Source organism: Mirounga angustirostris, unplaced genomic scaffold, assembly GCF_029215605.1.
Source record: "Mirounga angustirostris isolate CCGP_5_RB_7025 unplaced genomic scaffold, mMirAng1.0.hap1 SCAF_5, whole genome shotgun sequence".
Classification (NCBI taxonomy): domain Eukaryota; kingdom Metazoa; phylum Chordata; class Mammalia; order Carnivora; family Phocidae; genus Mirounga; species Mirounga angustirostris.
Window position 1 is genome coordinate 155980829 of NW_026991713.1, and position 22225 is coordinate 156003053.

Sequence of the window (22225 nt, forward strand, 5' to 3'; positions counted from 1 at the left end):
TGTTTATTGGACTCCTTGAAGGCAAGAGTCCCCAAGTGAAGGGGATGGGCATGCTACAAAAAATGTGGTCTGTGGATCAGCAGCAGCAGCATCACATGGGAGCTTGTTAAAAATGCAGAACCTTGAGCCCCACCTGAACCTACCAAACCAGAACCTGCATTTCAACAAGATCCTGAGGTGACCCATGTCTGCTCATCACAGTTGGCAGCCATTGCAGTGGTTGGTGGGTTCCAGTCCTCCTGCTAAATAAACACGCAGAGAACTGCCAGGGATGGCCTGGGACTGCAGACCAGAAGGGGTGGCCCATCTGTTGCTGTTCTCAGCTCTGGTTTTCTCACCAGCTCCTCTCCCCCTGTAGCGTCCTAAACATCAGCGTGGGAGGGACAGGCATGTTCACCATGCGGATGGCACTCTTCCAGAGCCCTGCCTACACACAGCCCTACGAAGGCTCCTCCGTGACCCTGGCCACAGAGGCCTTTCTCTATGTGGGCACCATGCTGGATGGGGGTGACCTGTCCCGGTTTGCACTGCTGATGACCAACTGCTACGCTACACCCAGCGGCAATGCCACAGATCCCCTGAAGTACTTCATCATCCAGAACAGGTAAGTTCCGTAGATGGAATTCTGGGGCAGGAGGGGGCAGCCTTTGGATTTGGATTTGGGGGCAAGTACATCTTTATATTCACAATGTCTAGCTGAAATTTAGCATCACCATCCGTTATGAACATAGGCAACAAACCACAGTATTAGCAGGACACGTGAAAACATTTACACATGTCAGTACTTTTTAGTTACTAGAGTATTAGAGTTTCTACTAGAAATTATTATTTAATGTGTTATCAAATATACATCCTTACAAATATGTGTTTATATATAATAGATATGTAAATATATAATGCATATATCAAATGCTCTAATATTTTAAGAACTATACTTCAGTTGAACTGGTTTCCTTTATAATCTTAGGTACTTTATGCACTTAAAACATTATTTTTGAAGAGGGAGGCATGGGCTTCACCAGAAGGTTGGAGGTGTCCAGGACTCAAGAAAAGGTTAAGAAACCTGATTGAAAGATGCACTCACCCAGGGTAGGAAGCAAGATGGCACTTGGCTGGGAGGAGTGAGCTGGAGACACAGTTAACCAAGGACCAGTTGTAAAAGGGGGGACACAGGTGGCACTGGAGAACCGTGGACCACACTGTGAGGAAGTAATTCATGTCATTCAAATCAGAATAGATGTCTTTGGAAGCTTGCTGTGTGCCAGGCTCTGTGCATAGCACAGTGAATAGAAGGGACAAAACTCTCTGCCCTCATACAGCTGATATTCCAAGAGGGGGGACCAATAATTAAACAAGAGAAATCTGTAGCATGTCAGTGGTAAGGGGGCTATAGGAAAAACCCAAAGCAGGGAAAGGGGAGGCGCATATGCTATTTAATAGCATAGTCAGAAAAAGCATCCCCCAAAGGCACTGACCTATTCCTGTTTCTGTTCTTAGAACCTGCCTGGTTACATCAAGGGAAGAGTATCAGTTGGGTGCTCATCTGACACTTATACCTCTCTGTTATTGCTCATTCCCTTTGCAACAGAAAGAAGTCTTTTTAGGGCCTTCTGCTCTGATGGGAGCTAAGATTTAATAGCACTGTTTTACTTTGTATTTATCTGTAAATGGTCATGTTGTGCTTATGGCAAGTGATGCTGGTTTGTTATTTGTGGTCAGGATCTAAAGATTCTTCTAAAAAATAGATGTATTCCAATAAAAATATATGTATATTTAAAGCAAATAGCAAGTAAATTATAATAATACAGATGCTGGGAAACACAGGAAAACATACACGAAGGTGGTTTCTAGGTAAGGCCAAAAAAGCAAATTTGGAAAAGGGCATTGATGGAGATTGGAGCATCATGGAGATTTGGGTCCACATCTTGGCTTTGCTATTTCTTAGTCTGGAGACACAATTCATCTCATCTCTCCAAATATTCATGTTCTCATATGTGAAATGGGCATAAATAATACCTACTGTGCAGGGATTTGTAAACTTTTTTTTCCTGAGTAAAAACATTGAGCATGTATGTCATGGGACACTTGGAAAGTTTTGGAAAAGAAGCAGGAAGAAATGCTGAGTGTGCCTGTGTTCTTCTGTCTGGGCATGTGTGGGAGCTGGGTTGGGGAGCACCAGTCCAAGAGGGGTGGCGAACATCCCAGGATGTGTAAGGAAGAGCCGGCTGAGGAGACAGCAAGGGGCTGGAGGGGACACTTGGATGCCCTGCTCAGGTTGCGTGCATGGGGCTTTCAGGGGGTGGGTCCCCTGAGCCTCAGAGCTTTTATTGTGCCAGGTGGAGTCTGCACTTTTACAAGCCGATCTGAATTGTTTGCACAAAGCAGGGAGTTCCCTTCCCAGTTCTTCGTCTGTGCAGTCAGCATTCCGCCCCTCTCCTAAATCAATTTTGAGCAAATCTTATGTAAAATAGCGGAGAAAATGCCCAATTTGCCTGCCCTTGTACCCTGATCCAGCCCAGCACACACACGAGTCTCTTCATGTGCAATTTTGAGTTTCGGTACAATTGTGTATGTCTATAGATGGGCGCCGCGCACGCACGCACACGCACACACACACACACTCACTCCCTTTTGGTCACGGCCCCTCAGGACTTAGAAGTGTCCACTGTTATCATCAGAACCGGGCACATAGGAGATAGCCAACAAATGGTAGCTAATGATCCTGAATGTCATTTCCCGGGAAATCAGAGGTGCTGACTTTATAGCATAGTTTCAACCCTGTGCTGATGACATTTTTATTTCAGCGTTATATATATGCATTAAGGTATGTAGCATCTACTATGTGTCATATACTGTAGTACGCTCTTGGAAAAGTTAACTCATTTAATCTTCCCAGCTATCTTATGATATGGGTTACAAATAGTATTTCCTGTATATAGATGGGGAAATTGGGGCACAGAGAGATTAAGTTGCTCAAGGACACATAGCTAATAGGTGGTGGAGTGAGATTTGAACTCAGGAAGTTTGGCTCCAGAGTAGCTGCTTAACCAACCACGTTATATGACTTAACCCTCCCAGATGTCCACACACTAAGGACTCAACCATCCAGGTGGTGGAGAACGGGGAGTCCCCTCAGGGCCGATTTTCTGTTCAGATGTTCCGTTTTGCCGGGAACTACGACCTGGTCTACCTGCACTGTGAAGTGTATCTGTGCGACACCTTTACTGAAAAATGCAAACCTGTGAGTTGCCTCTCCTCCCTCAGGCTGCCTGCCATGATTTCCCCCTTGCCCGTCTCCCATAACCAGACATTTGGCCACAACGTCTAAAAGAAAACAAACATTTCTGCTGTGTTTCTCTTTTAGTCCAGGAATAGAATGAGCAGTAAGATGGGGTGGGCAGAGCACGGGAGGAGACCTAAGCTGTTAGGAAATCAGGCGGAATCGGTGCAGTGTGACAGGCTGGTAAATGCTCTGGCTTATCTGCAGGCTTGTGTTCTGGTAATAGAAGCTGACATTTTAAAGCACCAGGTGCACCTTATCTGTGTTAACTTTTTAATTCTTTGCAGTAACTAAAGGGGAGGCATTTTATTAGCTCCCTTTTCTATACAGGGAGAGCAGCTCAGAGAACTTAAGTGACTTTCCTAAGATCATAAACCTAACAGAAGGTAGAGGTGGGGCATGAGCCTAAGTATACAGATCTCCTGACAACTCCTGCCTCGACCATCCTCAAGCCCCAACCTGAGGCAGGAGGAGGCCCCTGTGAGGAGTGCAGCCCACTCCCCATGGCAGTCTCCCTCATGGAAAGCTTTCTTTGTTGCCCTCTTCCTGCAGACCTGCTCTGGGTCCAGATTCCAAGGTGCGGGCAGCATAGATCAAACCCATGTCCTGAATCTGGGTCCCATCACATGGAAAAGTAAGAGAGCCACTCCCTCCTCCATGTTTCTGGTAGGGAATATTCTCTGGAGATGATAAGGGATGACAGAACCTGGCACGTGGAACTTACTGGGTTCTGAAGAACCTGAACAAGTGGATTCTGTGGGGCAAGGTGGACTATAAGCTGCCTTCCAAAATTTTACCAGTTCCTAGTCATTCATTCATTCCATTGCACAAATTTGTTTTTGTACCTCCTGTGTGCTAGGCCCTGTGCTAGTGTTTGGGGATCTTGTGGTGAGCAAAAGCAGAGACAGACCCGGTTCACATGTAGCTTATAGACCAGTGGAGCAGTCATTATTCAGACTGAGGAGAGATTAACCAAGAGGTGTCAGGGAAAGGGGGTGAGGGGAAGAGAATCCCAGGCAGAGGGTACAGCATGGGCAAAGGGCCTGTGGTGGGGGGGCTAAGGTGGTGGGTAGCCTAGCCTGCTAGAAGAACTGAGAAAAGGCCAGGCAGGCTGGAAAGGGGAGGAGATTGGTATGGGATGAGCTGATGCAGGTGGGCCCAGACCATGTAGGGACATAGAGTTGTTGCTAAGGTTTGGGGTCTTTCTCCTGAAAGTAGCAGGGAACTCCTGAAGGGTCCAAAGCAGGGAAGTGACATGATCGGATCCGGTTTCAAAAAGACCACTCTAGCTGCAAAGAGAAGAGCAAACTGAAGGGATATCTCTCAGGCTTCTTGCCATCTGCATGCCCTCTCCTTGCACTGATCCTTCTCTTTCCCTTTACAGGTGTCCAAGCAGTAGTCTCGAGGGCTGCTTCCAGCAGCCTGGGTAAGTTCAGGTCCTCTTTCCAGGGAGACCTCCACTAGAACCTTTCTCTGGGGCTTTTATATGTGGGCCCAGAATGTGCTGGAGTGCCTGGCCTGCTTGGCCTGAGCTCTGAAGAGGTGACTGCATCTGTAGAAACGCCTGGTTCTGGGGCTGTCCATAGGCACATACACCTGTGCAGTCCCACAGTAGTGCATATGTGCACACAGACACAGGCGTGCCCAGACGCAGAATGTATATCATCCAGACATGTTTGCACACATACACACACCAGGTCACATGCATATGCTCATATTTGCACACACAGATGCACAGATAGCTGGAGTTGCATGCATGCATATTTGCAGGGACAGACATACACATACTCATACAAACTTATACCCAGTAGACATGCACACGCTAGGTCTGTACCTTGAGCACTTCCTGAAGCTTTGTGATTCATCTCTAACACCTTTTTTAGGATTCACTCAACAGGTGACAAATACATGTTGAGTGCTACTACATGCCAAGGACCAGGCTTAGTTCCGGGATGAACATCACAGACAAACAAGAAACCCTGTTTCTCTGCCTCTCTGACCACAAAGGCTAGGGACAGGTGGCATTTTATGGCCTTTGATTTTCACAGACACTGACTTGTCTGAAAATCTGGATGAAAAGTGAATTCATGTAACTGTTGCCCTTCTTGGCTCCTGGCATCTAGATCTGAAGGAGTTGTTATACCAACCTAGTGTTTTACCTGAGCTAGGCCAACTCTGTACCAACTCTGTAGTGAGCTTGGAGCTGAAGATTCAAGATGTTCCTAAGAGGCTTGTCCTCTGTGAATATCCCAAGGTCACCAAGGATGGTTGAGTAGGTTGGGCACTGTACATGAATGTCCTTTTGAGGGGCTACCAATCCTAGTGCCAGAAGAAAGGCTGTCTTCTTCAATCTGGTCCACCTAGGAGGGCACCTTTTTCCTATTTTTCCACCCCGAGTGGCACCTTGTTCTAATTGGTTTTCAGGGCAGATAAAGAGAAAGTTTCCCTTTTCTAACTGATCAGCCCAGATAGGGTGTCCTTTCCTAATTGGTCAGTCTAAAGGTGGCATCTTATGTTAGTTTTGCACACAGGCACATCAGTGCCAGCAGCAGCCCTATAATTGCTTTCTTTGCAGGGTTCCTGAAGGTCTGGCTGCCTCTGCTTCTGTGGGCCACATTGACCCTGATGTCTCAGTGACTGGCAGCTGGAAACCCTGTGCTCTGTGGCTTCATTTCCTGCTGGCTGATTACCCAAGGGGAGGGGATGAGTGAAATGTGATGGGGATTAACGAATACACCTGCGATGAGCACCAAGCGTTGACGTTGATGTCATTAGGGGCACCTGGGTGGCTCGGTCAGTTAAGCGGTTGCAGCTCTGCCTTACTTTACTTAACTTGCCCAGGCAAGTTACTGAGCCTCACCATCTCACCATGACTGAGTTTATCTGTATGCAAAATTGAAATATCACAACCAGCTATTACCTCATGTGACTTTTTTAAGGCTTAAGTGAGTAAATTCATATCAAGCATTTAGAACATTGCCTGGCACATAATAAACACCATGTAAGTGTCAGTTTTGAATATTAGACTCTAAGATCTGGGAGGGTTGGGATCATACCTCCTCTGAAAATGACCATATACTCAGTGTTAATGAAGGGTGTGGATCCTGAGTGATAGATGCCTTGTATTTGGGGGCCTTGGGGAGGCGTGTGTACCCCTCCCACTGTACTACGAGATTATAACTTTTCTCCATCCCATAAATTTCAAAGTAACTTGGTGATGTCCTAGAAGGGAGTGAAGAATATCATAATTTTTTTGAAATATTAGTGTATGACACCCAGTTTGTATTTATGAAACACAGGCTGATGTTCAGTTAATTTTAAAACGTTGTATCAACGTGTTGAGTCAACACATGTTTGAGGGAGATAGCAAACAATGAACACCATAAGTGCCCTTGCTCATATATGAGCTCCCTTTTCTGTGGCTGGAGCACTAAGCTGCAAACATTTGTTTGTTCTCTATAATTAAGATTCTGTTTCTTGTTTTTTAAAAGTTCTAATATTACAAAATTTCTTGAAGGGATAATGCTTAATATTTTCAAACTTTGACAAGATAACTCAGACACACTGATACCAAAAAAATCTTTCTCCCCCATAATATAGAGATTCCAAATAAGAGATTCCAGCATCTCATACACCTATTTGGATTATTATGCTACTTGAGAAGGAGTTGCTTACACAGTTTTACCAAAATTCATTAGAACTTTAATAAGCAGATTTTTTTTAGATACAAGAACCTAGACTAACTGGTCTTGTGGTTTCAATAGCAGGCAAGTGCTGTTAGAATCTGTGGATATTTGGGGCACTGGGTGGCTCAGTCGGTTGGACGTCTCCCTTCAGCTCAGGTCATGATCCCAGGGTCCTGAGATCAAGCCCCATGCCGGGCTCTCTGCTCAGTGGGGAGTCGGCTTCTCCAACTCCCTCTGTGCTCTCTCCCTGTGTTCTTTCTCTTTCTCTCTCTCTCTCAAATAAGTAAAATCTTTTTTTTTAAGATTTTATTTATTTATTTGACAGAGAGAGAGAGCACACAAGCAGGAGGAGTGGGAGAGGGAGAAGCAGGCTTCCCATGGAGCTGGGAGCCCGATGTGGGGCTGATTCCAGGACCCTGGGATCATGACCTGAACCGAAGGCAGACGCCTAACGACTGAGCCACCCAGGCGCCCCTAAAATCTTTTTAAAAAAAAATCTGTGGATACTCTACAGAATGATCAAGCAAAATGAGGTTGTCTGTGCTAAGGGGTATTTGTACTAATCACTCTGTTGTGTTTCTGGTGTAAGAACATAAATCCAAAGTCACCTTCTGATAGAAAGCCATGTACAGTGTGGAAATTAAAGGCACAATTTAAGAGCAGTGATTGTGTTTGATGGATGATGAGCCTAAGAAAATAGAAGCCAGCATCCCTTGCACACACGGCCACTGGCCCTATGCTAAATGCTATAATTGCATTGCATCATTTCAGCCTCAGGAAAAAACCTCTGGGTAAAGTACATTCCTTATTCCTGTTTCCAGATGGGAAGGAAAAAAAAAAAAAAAGACCTGGTGCTAACAGAAGTCACCAACAAAGATCTATGTGGGTTTTCTCTCTGGGAAGCACCTGGAGAGTGCAGATTTTGTGTTATTTTTCTCTATCTCCCTTCAGGGCTAGCACAGGGCTCAGCTCATGCCATTAAATGATTGTGGAAGTAATATAGAAGATGAAATGATGGAAAATAAAGAAGCTGAGAAAAAGAGAGATAAACAACTACTGGATCACGAGGGCAAAATTCGCAAGATAAGCGATACCATAAGACGAAACAACATTAGAATAATTGGGATCCCAGAAGAAGAAGAAAGAGAGAGGGGAGCAGAAGGTATAATGGAGCAAATTATAGCAGAGAACTTCCCTAATTTGGGGAAAGAAACAGGCATGAAAATCCAGGAAGCACAGAGAACCCCTCTCAAAGTCAATAAAAATAGGTCAACTCCCCGACATCTAATAGTAAAACTTACGAGTCTCATAGACAAAGAGAAAATCCTGAAAGCAGCTCGGGAGAAGAGATATGTAACCTACAAGGGTAGAAACATTAGATTGGCAACAGACCTATCCACAGAGACCTAGCAGGCCAGAAAGGACTGGCAGGATATATTCAGAGCACTAAATGAGAAAAATATGCAGCCAAGAATACTCTATCCAGCTAGGCTGTCATTGAAAATTGAAGGAGAGATAAAAAGTTTCCAGGACAAACAAAAACTAAAGGAATTTGCAAACACAAAACCAGCCCTACAGGAAATCTTGAAAGGGGTCCTCTAAGCAAAGAGAGAGCCTAGACCAGAACAAAGCAACATAGACCAGAAAGGAACACAGACAATATACGGTAACAGTCACCTTACAGGCAACACAATGGCACTAAATTCCTATCTTTCAATAGTTACCCTGAATGTAAATGGGCTCAATGCCCCAATCAAAAGACACAGGCTAACAGACTGGATTAAAAAACAAGACCCATCGATATGCTGTCTGCAAGAGACTCGTTTTAGAACCAAAGACACCCCCAGATTGAAAGTGAGGGGGTGGAAAACCATTTACCATGCTAATGGACACCAAAAGAAAGCTGGGGTGGCAATCCTTATATCAGACAAATTAGATTTTAAACCAAAGACTGTAAAAAGAGATGAGGAAGGACACTATATCCTACTTAAAGGATCTATCCAACAAGAAGATCTAACAATTGTAAATATCTATGCCCCTAACATGGGAGCAGCCAGTTATATAAGGCAATTAATAACAAAAGGAAAGAAACACATCGACAACAATACAATAATAGTGGGGGACTTTAACATCCCCCTCACTGAAATGGACAGATCATCTAAGCAAAAGATCAACAAGGAAATAAAGACTTTAAATGACACACTGGACCAAATGGACTTCACAGACATATTCAGAACATTCCACCCCAAAGCAACGGAATACACATTCTTCTCTAGTGCCCATGGAACATTCTCCAGAATAGATCACTTCCTAGGTCATAAATCAGGTCTCAACCGGTACCAAAAGATTGGGATTATTCCCTGCCTATTTTCAGACCACAATGCTTTGAAACTAGAACTCAATCCCAAGAGGAAAGTCGGAAAGAACTCAAATACATGGAGGCTAAAGAGCATCCTACTGAAGAATGAATGGGTCAACCAGGAAATTAAAGAAGAATTAAAAAAATACATGGAAACCAATGAAAATGAAAACACAACTATTCAAAATCTTTGGGATACAGCAAAGGCAGTCCTAAGAGGAAAGTTTATAGCAATACAAGCCTTTCTCAAGAAACAAGAAAGGTCTCAAATAAACAACCTAACCCTACACCTAAAGGAGCTGGAGAAAGAACAGCAAATAAAGCCTAAACCCAGCAGGAGAAGAGATATCATAAAGATCAGAGCAGAAATCAATGAAATAGAAACTAAAAGAACAGTAGAACAGATCAACGAAAGTAGGAGCTGGTTCTTTGAAAGAATTAACAAGATTGATAAACCCCTGGCCAGACTTATCAAAAAGAGAAGAGAAATGACCCAAATCAACAAAATCATGAATGAAAGAAGAGAGATCACAACCAACACCAAAGAAATACAAACAGTTATAAGAACATATTATGAGCAACTCTATGGCAGCAAATTAGATAACCTGGAAGTAATGGATGCATTCCTAGAGATGTATCAACTACCAAAACTGAGCCAGGATGAAATAGAAAACCTGAACAGACCTATAACCACTAAGGAAATTGAAGCAGTCATCAAAAATCTCCCAAAAAACAAAAGCCCAGGGCCAGATGGCTTCCCAGGGGAATTCTACCAAACATTTCAAGAAGAATTAATACCTATTCTTCTGAAACTGTTCCAAAAAATAGAAACGGAAGGAAAACTTCCAAACTCATTTTATTAGGCCAGCATTACCTTGATCCCAAAACCAGACAAAGACCCCATCAAAAAGGAGAATTACAGACCAATATCCCTGATGAACATGGATGCAAAAATTCTCACCAAAATACTAGCCAATAGGATCCAACAGTACATTAAAAGGATTATTCACCACGACCAAGTGAGATTTATCCCTGGGCTGCAAGGTTGGTTCAACATCCGCAAATCAATTAATGGGATACAATACATTAACAAAAGAAAGAACAAGAATCATATGATCCTCTCAATAGATGCAGAAAAAGCTTTTGACAAAGTACAGCATCCTTTCTTGATCAAAACTCTTCAGAGTATAGGCATAGAGGGTACATACCTCAGTATCATAAAAGCCATCTATGAAAAACCTACAGCAAATATCATTCTCAATGGGGAAAAACTGAGAGCTTTCCCCCTAAGGTCAGGAACGCGGCAGGGATGTCCACTATCACCACTGCTATTCAACATAGTATTGGAAGTCCTAGCCACAGCAATCAGACAACAAAAAGAAATCAAAGGCATCCAAATTGGCAAAGAAGAAGTCAAACTCTCACTCTTTGCAGATGATATGATATTTTATGTGGAAAACCCAAAAGACTTCACCCCAAAACTGCTAGAACTCATACAGGAATTCAGTAAAGTGGCAGGACATAAAATCAATGCACAGAAGTCAGTGGCATTCCTATACACCAACAACAACACAGAAGAAAGAGAAATTAAGGAGTCGATCCCATTTACAATTGCACCCAAAACCATAAGATACCTAGGAATAAATCTAACCAAAGAGACAAAGGATCTGTACTCAGAAAACTATAAAATACTCATGAAAGAAATTGAGGAAGACACAAAGAAATGGAAAAATGTTCCATGCTCATGGATTGGAAGAACAAATATTGTGAAGATGTCAATACTACCTAGAGCAATCTACACATTCAATGCAATCCCCATCAAAATACCATCCACTTTTTTCAAAGAAATGGAACAAATCATCCTAAAATTTGTATGGAACCAGAAAAGACCCCGCATAGCCAGAGGAATATTGAAAAAGAAAAGCAAAGCCGGCAGCATCACAATTCCGGACTTCAAGCTCTATTACAAAGCTGTCATCATCAAGACAGCATGGTACTGGCACAAAAACAGACACATAGATCAATGGAACAGAATAGAGAGCCCAGAAATGGACCCTCAACTCTATGGTCAACTAATCTTCGACAAAGCAGGAAAGAATGTCCAATGGAACAAAGACAGTCTCTTCAACAAATGGTGTTGGGAAAATTGGATAGACACATGCAGAAGAATGAAACTGGACCATTTCCTTACACCACACACAAAAATAGACTCCAAATGGTTGAAAGACCTCAATGTGAGACAAGAGTCCATCAAAATCCTAAAGGAGAACACAGGCAGCAACCTCTTTGACCTCAGCCGAAGCAACTTCTTCCTAGAAACATCGCCAAAGGAAAGGGAAGCAAGGGCAAAAATGAACTATGGGGACTTCATCAAGATAAAAAGCTTTTGCAAAGCAAAGGAAACAGTCAACAAAACCAAAAGACAACAAACAGAATGGGAGAAGATATTTGCAAATGACATATCAGATAAAGGGCTAGTATCCAAAATCTATAAAGAACTCATCAAACTCAACACCCAAAGAACAAAGAATCCAATCAAGAAATGGGCAGAAGACATGAACAGACATTTTTCCAAAGAAGACATCCAAATGGCCAACAGACACGTGAAAAAGTGCTCAATATCACTCAGCATAAGGGAAATCCAAATCAAAACCTCAATGAGATACCACCTCACACCAGTCAGAATGTCTAAAATTAACAAGTCAGGAAACGACAGATGTTGGCGGGGATGCGGAGAAAGGGGAACCCTCCTACACTGTTGGTGGGAATGCAAGCTGGTGCAGCCACTCTGGAAAACTGTATGGAGGTTCCTCAAAAAGTTGAAAATAGAGCTACCATATGATCCAGCAATTGCACTACTGGGTATTTACCCCAAAGATACAAAAGTAGGGATCCGAAGGGGTACGTGCACCCCGATGTTTATAGCAGCAATGTCCACAATAGCCAAACTGTGGAAAGAGCCAAGATGTCCATCGACAGATGAATGGATAAAGAAGATGTGGTATATATATACAATGGAATATTATGCAGCCATCAAAAGGAATGAGATCTTGTCATTTGCAACGATGTGGATGGAACTGGAGGGTATTATGTTGAGTGAAATAAGTCAAACAGAGAAAGACATGTATCATATGATCTCACTGATATGAGGAATTCTTAATTGCAGGAAACAAACTGAGGGTTGCTGGAGTGGGGGGTGGGGTGGGAGGGATGGGGTGACTGGGTGATAGACACTGGGGAGCGTATGTGCTCTGGTAAGCGCTGTGAATTGTGCAAGACTGTTGAATCTCAGATCTGTACCTCTGAAACAAATAATGCAATATATGTTAAGAAAAAAAAAAAGAAGAAGGTAGCGGGAGGGGAAGAATGAAGCGGGGGAAATCGGAGGGGTAGACGAACCATGAGAGACGATAGACTCTGAAAAACAAACTGAGGGTTCTGGAGGGGAGGGGGGTGGGAGGATGGGTTAGCCTGGTGGTGGGTATTGAGGAGGGCACATTCTGCATGGAGCACTGGGTGTTGTGCACAAACAATGAATCATGGAACACTTCATCTAAAACTAATGATGTAATGTATGGGGATTAACATAAGAATAAAAAATAAAAATAAAAATAAATGATTGTGGAAGTTATGTAAATTTAGGTTTCCGAATTTGTTCTTCTCTCAGGTGAGCTGGGAGGAATATGCTTCAGCGAGAGTCCACATGGCTTACCTCACAGGGGACAGAGGGATCATGGATGAAGATGGTTCCCTCTGGTGGACTGGTAGAGCTGATGATGTCCCAGGTGTGCTGGGGTCAGAGGTGGTAAATGCTTGTGGTTACTGCTATTGAGCGTGGGGCTGTGGTGGTCTGGGGAGGGCTCTGGACCACCTCAGATACATAAGCATTATAGAAAGTTTAGAAAATGCAAATAAACAAAAATAAAAAATAAGAGTCATTCACCATCTCATATTTTGGTGTATATTCTTCTAGTCTTCTTTCTTCGTATATAGAAACACTTTTTTAGTAGAAGTGAGTTCAAGGAGAAATGTTCTAGCATAAGTTGTCTTTTTCATTCAGCAATATAAGAGAAATGTTTTTCTGTGCAATAATGCATACTTACATAATACCATTTTAAAATTTTTAATTAAGTAAAACATACATTCAGTAAGTACACAAATCTTACATGAACAGCCCAATGAATGTTTACATGTTTATGCACCTGTAATCACATTTAGATTAGGACATAAGATATTCCCAGCACACTAATAGGCTCCCTCATGTCCTCATGCCTCTGTGAAAACTGAACTCCTCCTTTTATGAACTTAGAAGTAAATTTCTGTACCTAAAAGCAGTTTCAGGAATTGGGAAAAGTCCATTAAATCCTAAGAGCACTAAATTCTGAGTGGCAGATGCCTGCAAGCAGATTCCATGGGCCATCCCAATTCAGACCTGGCCAACCACAAAAGTCACAGGAATGTTAAATATGACAAGCAATTTGAACATCCCACTCTCTAAATCACAAACCTGCTTTCCCAGTGTTTTGACACAACTTAAAAAACTCAACTAAAGTTTGCTCAGGAAGTCTCTCCTCTGAGCACTCCCTACTGGAGTTAACTCTGAATGAAGCACTTCCTTTCTTTACCTTTAACTGGTCTCAAGGTTTACCTTTAGCCTCTCTTTCCATCAGTAACTATTATTCTGACTTCTAAACCCATAGATTAAGGGAGCAGATTTGCCTGCTCCCTTATACAAATGGAATCATCCCATCTGTACTCTTTGGTGTCTGACTTCTTTCTCTCAAAATAATGCCTGTGAGATTTATCCATGTCATTGTATCTGTATCAATAGTTCATTCTTCTTCATTGATATGTAGAATCTCATTGTATGAATACACCTAAAATTTACTTATCCACTCTACTTTTGGTGAGAGAATGGGATTGATTCCAATCTGGGATAACATGAATAAAGGTGCTTTGAATATTATTCTACATGTCTGTTGCTGAATATATGCAAAGACTGATGATTAATATAGATCTAGGAGGGGAGATGCTGAATCATAAGGTATGCATATTTTAAGTTTGATTAAGATATTACCACAGTTTTCTAATTCCCAATTTATACTCCTACCACAGTGGAAGCTGAATAAAAGTTCCATTTGCATAATTATGCTAAGCGAAATAAGTCAGTCAGAGAAAGACAAATATCAGATGATTTCAATCATATGCGGAATTTGAGAAACAAAACAAATGAGCATAAGGAAAAAGAGAGAGGCAAACCAAGAAAGAGACTTAGAACTATAGAGAACACACTGATGGTTGCCAGAGGGAAGGTGGGTGGGGACATGGGTGAAACAGGTGATGGGGATTAAGAAGCACATTTGTTGTGACGGGCACTGCATGTTGTTTGGTTTGCTGAATCACTAAACCCTACACCTGAAACGAATATTATACTGTATGTTAACTGGAATTTAAAGAAAAACTTTTTTTAAAAAAGTTAGATTTGCTCCATACCCTCAACAACACTTGTTACTATGAATCTTTTAAACTTTAGTCATCCTGGTAAGCCTGCAGTATTATTTCATAATAGTTCTCATATAATTTTAAGGGACATGTAGTAGTTCATTCTGTCAAGATGATAAAGTTTTTTACTTTACTAATCCCTTATTGTTGGAGGTTTGGTTTTTTTTTTTTTTTTCAATTTTTTACTTTACAAAACACTTGGATGATCATCCTTTAACATAACATTTTTGTGTGCCAATATCAGAAATAAAAAAGGAGTTATCGCTACAGATCTTACACATATTAAAAAGATAGAGGTGCCTGGGTGGCTCAGTTGATTAAGTGTTGGCCTTAGCCAGTTTTGGCTTAGGTCATGATCTCAGGGTCGTGGGATTGAGCCCCATGTTGGGCTCTTCACTCAGTGGGGAACCTGCTTGAGATTCTCGCTCTCCCTCCCCCTCTCCCCCTCTACCAGTCTCTCACATTCTCTCTCTAAAATACATAAATAAATCTTTAAAAAAAAAAGATAACAAGAAAATACTATGAACAGTTTTAGGTCAACAAATTCAACAATGTAGATGAAATGGAAAGATGCCTCAAAAAATATAACCTACCACACAAAATAAAACAAAAATCTGAATGATCCGGTATCTATTTTAATAACTGAAATAATTAATAACAACCTTACCAGAAAGAAAGCCCCAGACCCAAGTGGTTTTACTGGTAAATCCTATCAAACATTTATGGAAGAAATAACATGAAACTTACAAAAACCCTTACAGACAGTAAAGGAGCAAGTAACATTGGATAGTATCAGGTTTTAAGTCTTTGCCAATGTGAAAAGTGAATAATCTTAAAAAAAAAAAGTGAGTAATTTTATTTGTCCTTTGATTACTAGTAAGATTGAAGTTTTTCTCCTGTTTACTGTCCTTTTTCCATTTTAAAATCTGAATGGTTATCTTTTTCTGACTCATTTTTTTAAAGATTTATTTATTTATTACAGAGAGAGAGTGCATGAGATCGAGGCGGGGGAGGGGAGGAAGTGGGGAAGGCAGAGGAAGAGACAGACTCTCAAGCAGACTCCCTGCTGCATGTGGAGCCTGACACTGACGCAGGGCTCAATCCAACAACTATGAGAACATGACCTGAGCCAAAATTAAATCAAGAGTTAGACACCTAGCTGAGTGAGACTGCGCATAGGGTGGTGTGCTGATGATGAAACGAAAAGTCGTCAATTTGCAGTCCTTCCACCTACATGCTATGGCCTATAATACCTGCTTGCCATTAGAGCACTTTTGAGTTAAGGTATTATCTCAAAGATCAAAACTGTGGGAAGAATGGATCATGGATCCAGTCCTTCCTCTATACTGGAAATCACTTACTAGATTTTCAGTAGCGCCCTGAGGCACAAGGAGACAGGATAGTTTGGTTTTGATGGAAAAATGAGATAGGTCATGAAAAACCAGAATATAAAACCCATAAAACTCCACAGTACAGGGACACCTGGGTGGCTCAGTCGTTAAGTGTCTGCCTTCGGCTCAGGTCATGATCCCAGGGTCCTGGGATCGAGCCCCCACGTCGGGCTCCCTGCTCGGCGGGAAGCCTGCTTCTCCCTCTCCCACTCCCCCTGCTTGTGTTCCCGCTCTTGCTGCGGGTCTCTCTGTCAAATAAATAAATAAAATCTCTAAAGAAAAAAGAAACTAATGATGTACTGTATGGTGAGTAACATAACATAATAAAATTTAAAAATTTTTAAAAATTTAAAAAATGGCTCCTATGTCCAAAATTCATCAGATGCCATACTTTTGCCTGCAGATCTAGCTATTATTAAGGTCCCAGGGGTATTCTGCACTTGACTCTCTGGAGGCCAGAGGAAACAGCCTTGCTGACATTTCTGCCAAAAAATCTGCTCAAAAGGAGCTTGAGAGTCAGGCCTCTGTCATGTTCTGAAGGGATGTCCTACCAATTGACAGTTTGGAAAAATTGATCAGACATGCCCAACAACTGGGCCCAGAGAAGGAGAAACAATGTTGGGAATCTAATGACTGATAAAAAGAGAGAATTCTGCCTTGGATCAAGTAACAATCTGGTCCTCCCCAAAATTCTAAAATTCCCATGCCTAACAATAGTACAAACATTAAACCATTAGTCTAATAACAAACTGATAGTGTTCATGAACCAATATTGGTGGGGAAATATTAAGAAGGCTGCAAAAAGTGCCTACCTTGCTCGTCCCATTGGTCCAAAATACAATCCTGGGAAAGAAATCCATACCTCCCCTGGGCATTTAAACTGCCCAATGAACCCTTTGAGATTTGGCAAGTGGATTTCATGCCACTTCCTCATCTCATGGAAATAAGTGTTAGTCAATGTGCCTATGTTTCCTCACTGGACCAAAGCTTTCCCTTGGAGAAAGGCCAATGACTCGTGTGTAGCTAAAATCCTGTTAGAAAAAATTATCCCTCCCAGGGAAGCCCTCTTGAACTACACAGTGACCAGAAAACCCATTCTACCGTGCAGGGCCCTCACCCCGTTTGTGATGTTTGGCCAGTTTTACAACACTTTCATTGTACATTACTAACCCCTATCTTCACAGATGGTCCAATGCAATAATGGCAATACTGGGGACTCAATGAGCAAAATGTGCAAATTTTCCAACTACCTGGGACAAAGGCATTGCTGTTACTTCTTCAAAATCTCAAGTCCACACCCTTTGGAACTCAGACTCTCACCCTTGGAGACAGTCACTGGACATCCATGCATTCGACCACTGCCCCTTTTGACCTACAGGTGGGGCAAGGGGGTATATTTCAATAATGCAAACATCTAGTTGCTTCTATTAAAACTAACCATGTTGTAGCAGAGCAATCTTTTCACAGGCCACTCCCAGGGGACACTTACCTTGACCATCACACCTTGCAACCTGGAGAGTCTCTCTATTGGAAAAGACACCTCCACAGAGATTCTCTTCAACCTCCCTTGAGAGGCCCTTATCACATACTGCTAACCAAACCTTGTGCTGCCAAATCCCAGGGGATGGACTCTTGGGTCCATGGGACACATTTAAAGAAGGCACCAAACCCTGACTGGACTTGTACACCAGCTGGTGACAAGAAGGTAAATACTTCCCAAATTGAAATAGAAAACATCCGGGGGAGACAGCTTGCCCCACATGTCCAGACCAGGCCTGCATTCCTTTTCTCACTGTTGCTCCTTCTACCTCTTTGGTGCAAAGAACATGCCATTTTCTGCATATCCCAGTCTCTTGAAAAGGAGGAAACCTCTTTGGATTATGATCTTCCCTAAAATCGCCTCCTTTTGATCTTGTGAGCATTTCTAGAGGTTTAGAAGGTTCAGAATTCAAAAGTCTTTCTTTTACCTCAACTACTAACTGAATCCTGATTCTAATCCAAATGCATGGTTTCTGAATTTACAACATAACAGACCACTACTGATAACCCATATAGTTCTAAACAGTTCTTTTGAAAGAACAATACTGTTTTGAAACGTCCCAGAAGTATTGCTATTCTTGGAACAAGTTCTTTAACTATTGCTTCATGTTCTTCAGTGTACTCTATGTTCCCTAATGTGCTCAGTGATTTCATTCAGTGCATTCCTGCAGTATTTGTCTGTTTTGTTCCTACCAACTGGGGGAGGACACTTCCAGGAGACATACAGGACTCCGGGTTTGCCTTCAGTCCAAACAAGTGCCAATAAATATTTTCAGTTGGCTCCTTTCAGACCTAGGGTCCTGGATTAAAACCAGCATATGGTTTGGAATTGTCATCTTGTTTTTGATTCTGTACTTGCTGTCTCTCAGTCCTTTGTAGAAACACTGTCTCCAATGAAGTGATGCTGGCTCACTGGTCTCAGTCTTGAGCAGATACAGACTTCACATGGGAAGTTCGTGAGAGTTTCTCCCATCTAACCCTCCCTGTTCCTCAGGTGTCACTTGAGTAGTTTACAACTGCCATGCACATTCCCTCCAACATGAGACATGCCAATCTGAAAAAGCTTTGCTGGCACTGAAACACAAAACCACGAAATACAAAGAACTTGACTGTTGATCAGGAAGCCTTCCAGGGACACCTGGGTGGCTCAGTCGATTAAGCGTCGGCCTTTGGCTCAGGTCATGGTCCCAGGGTCCTGGGATTGAGTCCCACATTGGGATCCTTGCTCAGCGGGGGCCTGTTTCTCCCTCTGCCTCTCTGCCTCTCTGTCTCTCTCTCATACATACACACAAATAAATAAAATCCTAAAGAGAAAAAGAAATTCTCCCAAGGAAACTTTTTTAAAGTTCTTATTTACAATTAGTCCACATACACTATGATACTCATTTCAGGTGTACAATCTAGCGCTTCAACACTTCCAGGCAACACCTGGTGCTCATCCTAATCCCTATCACCTATTCAACCCATTCCCCCAAACACCTCCCCTCGGTAACAACAGGTTGTTCTCTCTACTTAAGAGTGTTTCTTGGTTTGACTCTTTTTTCTTCTCTTGGCTCATTTGTTTTTCTTTCTTCATAAACTCCACAGATGAGTAAAATCATACAGTATTTATCTTTCTCTGATTTATTTTGCTCATCAAAGCAAATCTTGATCAGAAGGAGTGAGGGTGTTACACAAATACAATGAATCATGGAACACTACATCAAAAACGTACTGCATGGCGACTAACGTAATAAAATTTTTTTAAAAGGGTAATTTTGAAAACTCCTAATGGGAAATGTCACAAAACACAGGCAGGAGGTTTGGGCAGGGGGAGCCCCCACACCCTACCCCTCCAAATAAAGTGGGGACCCAACAGGAAGACATGGACTTGACCTCGCACATGGATACTCCACTACTCCAGCTAGCAGAACTCTATTCTCATCTCTATATCCCCCCCTCACCTCCTCCAACAGGGCTCACCCACGAGAAGCTACAACACTTGGAACTCCCAGATGCCACCAATGGACCTTCGGTTCTTAACAGCCTTCCAAATTGCCCCCTTTCCTCCTGAAAACAGGGAGCCTCTCTGATATTCCCCAATGTGCCTACGGTTGAATCACAGCTTCTCTGTCCTGCATTCAAGTCTCTTTCCTTCCAAAGAAACCCGACCTGGGCTGATAATTCCCTGAGAGTTTCTACCTTTAAGGTTACAAACTGGACGGTACTTGGTTTTTACCTGGGGCTCTGGTTCCAGCAGAAATCAGAAAGTGGGATCCCAGCTCATTCTTCTAGAAGGTCCTGAGAGGCAGCAGTTAGCGTCTTCACCTCCCATCTAAATGCTGCTCCCCTTCCTCTTAATTGGAGTCAGGATTTCTCCCCAGAAACAAGCCTGCATCTGTAACAAAACCACCACAGCATCTCTGACGTGGCGTCGCGGGACCCCTCCATCCACGGATGCCCGAGTCAAATACCTCTTGTTCAAATACCCTCAGGGAAAATAAGGACCAAACCAGGGCAACAGCGCCCCAAATGCAAGCGACTGTGCTGCTCACCTACCAGCAGGGCCTGGGAAGCCGCCCAGAGCCCCCTGCTCAGCACTCAGCCAACAAGGCTGCTTCTCCGTCGCTCCTCAGGAGGCACCAAGTTGCTGCAAAGGCCCCAGGTTCTCCCAGGGCGGCGGCAGAACTTGCTGGTAAACGCAGCCCTGGCTCTCGGAGGGTAGTGGGTCCTCGGGGGGCAGCAGAAACCTCTCCTGCCCTGCGGTGCCCTGGGTCAGAGAAGGCCATGAAGTCTTCCTACAGCAGGCAGTTGCTGCGCCCTCAGGGAAACCGCCCCCCCCCCCCCGTCGGAGGTGCGCGCGCGCCCCCGCCCCCCCCCGTCGGAGGTGCGCGCGCGCCCCCGCCCCCCCCCGTCGGAGGTGCGCGCGCGCCCCCGCCCCCCCCGTCGGAGGTGCGCGCGCGCCCCCGCCCCCCCCGTCGGAGGTGCGCGCGCGCCCCCGACCCCCCCCCGCCGGAGGTGCGCGCGCGCCCCCGACCCCCCCCGCCGGAGGTGCGCGCGCGCCCCCGACCCCCCCCCGCCGGAGGTGCGCGCGCGTCCCCGCCAACCCCCGTCGGGGGTGCGCGCGCGCCCCCTGCCGGCTGCCCTGGGAATCCCTACAATTCTCCAAGCCATGGCTGCTCAGCTGCAGGCACTGAGGGTGCTTGGGTCCTGCCAAGCCTGTTCTCCAGACTGAGACAGAGCTTTGTGACGGTGCCTCAGACACAAAGACATCTGTACCTTCTCCCTTCTGTGTCACTGAAGAATGAAACCGATTTTGTCAATGTCACTAGGGAACTGCTAGGGCTGCCACCACTCCCCTCCAAAATACAGACTGCAAATTGACATAATGCAAACTCACGTGCTTGGGTTTACCCACCAAAAGGTTCCTAGTACATAAAACACTGACACCCAGTACACTATCTGAATTTTGCTTTCAATCTTCTCCCTCTTAAGAACAGAATAATTTCCGGTCAGGTCAGGATATTGAAATTCCATTTATGTAAGACATCATCTAGCACCATGATCTTGATTGTGACAGCGCAGTTTCCACTTTGCCAATCAAGTGTTTGGGGACACATAGGTGACAGGGTCCAAATGCAAACCTAGAGGGAGCTACACATGCCTTATGAATTACTGCATGTCTCCTGAGATAATGTTTTCAATGAAAAGTGATTTAGACATGGAAGATGGATGAAATCGTTTCCATCAGTCTGGGAAGGAACCCATTTTACCTTCAAATACTAATTGCCATCCGGTCACAACTAGAAAAAGCTTGGTGAATATGACGTTTCTGCTTCGATGTAAGAGAATGCTTGGGGTTTGTTTTTTGGTTTTGTTTAAGATTTTTTTTTGACTTGTTCCCTCTCTCACTCTGAATGAGAGACAGTAAGAGAGGGAACACAGGCAGGGGAGTGGGAGAGGGAGAAGCTGAGCCGGGAGCCCAATGCCGGGTTTAATCCCAGGACTCTGGGATCATGACCAGAGCCAAAGGCAGACGCTTAAAGACTGAGCCACCCAGGCGCCCCGAATGCTTGGGGTTGGAAACTGTCCACCTACCATCCTGCATCAGGATCCACAGTGGACATGAGGATAGCAACCCCCCATCCTGCTGCACATTGCTAGCTCCAGAGGGAGAACACGGACCTTATTTTCGAATACTTTGGGTCGAGATCAGCAATGCATCTGTGCCAGTTCCAGGCTGCAGGATCTGGGGCCTGGTTTTGGAAATTGAGCAAGGCCCCTCTGGTATAGGAGGGCTCCCTGGCCCACGGCCTCCACATACCTGGACCACCTCCCCCTTTCCTCCTTGGAATTCCTCATTGTCCCTTCTTCTCTCGACCCCTATCTCCCTCTGATTCTTCCTCACCCTCTCTCAGGTTCCTGGTGGTGCCACACTCCCTGGGTGTTGTCCAGAAGTCCCTTGAGAGAGAAGATTATGAACTTTATG

At 43.8% G+C, this 22225-nt stretch overlaps 1 protein-coding gene across 1 annotated transcript in view; it reads right to left on the reverse strand.

The window, feature by feature from the left end:
• LOC123840651 (acyl-coenzyme A synthetase ACSM5, mitochondrial-like) overlaps positions 1–20557 on the reverse strand; it is a 120486-nt gene extending 99929 nt beyond the window's left edge. Inside the window, 2 exon segments of the mRNA XM_064592736.1 lie at positions 19976–20134; positions 20292–20557. The gene's annotated coding sequence lies outside the window, so the exon portion shown is untranslated.
• Between the last annotated feature and the right edge of the window lie 1668 nt (positions 20558–22225).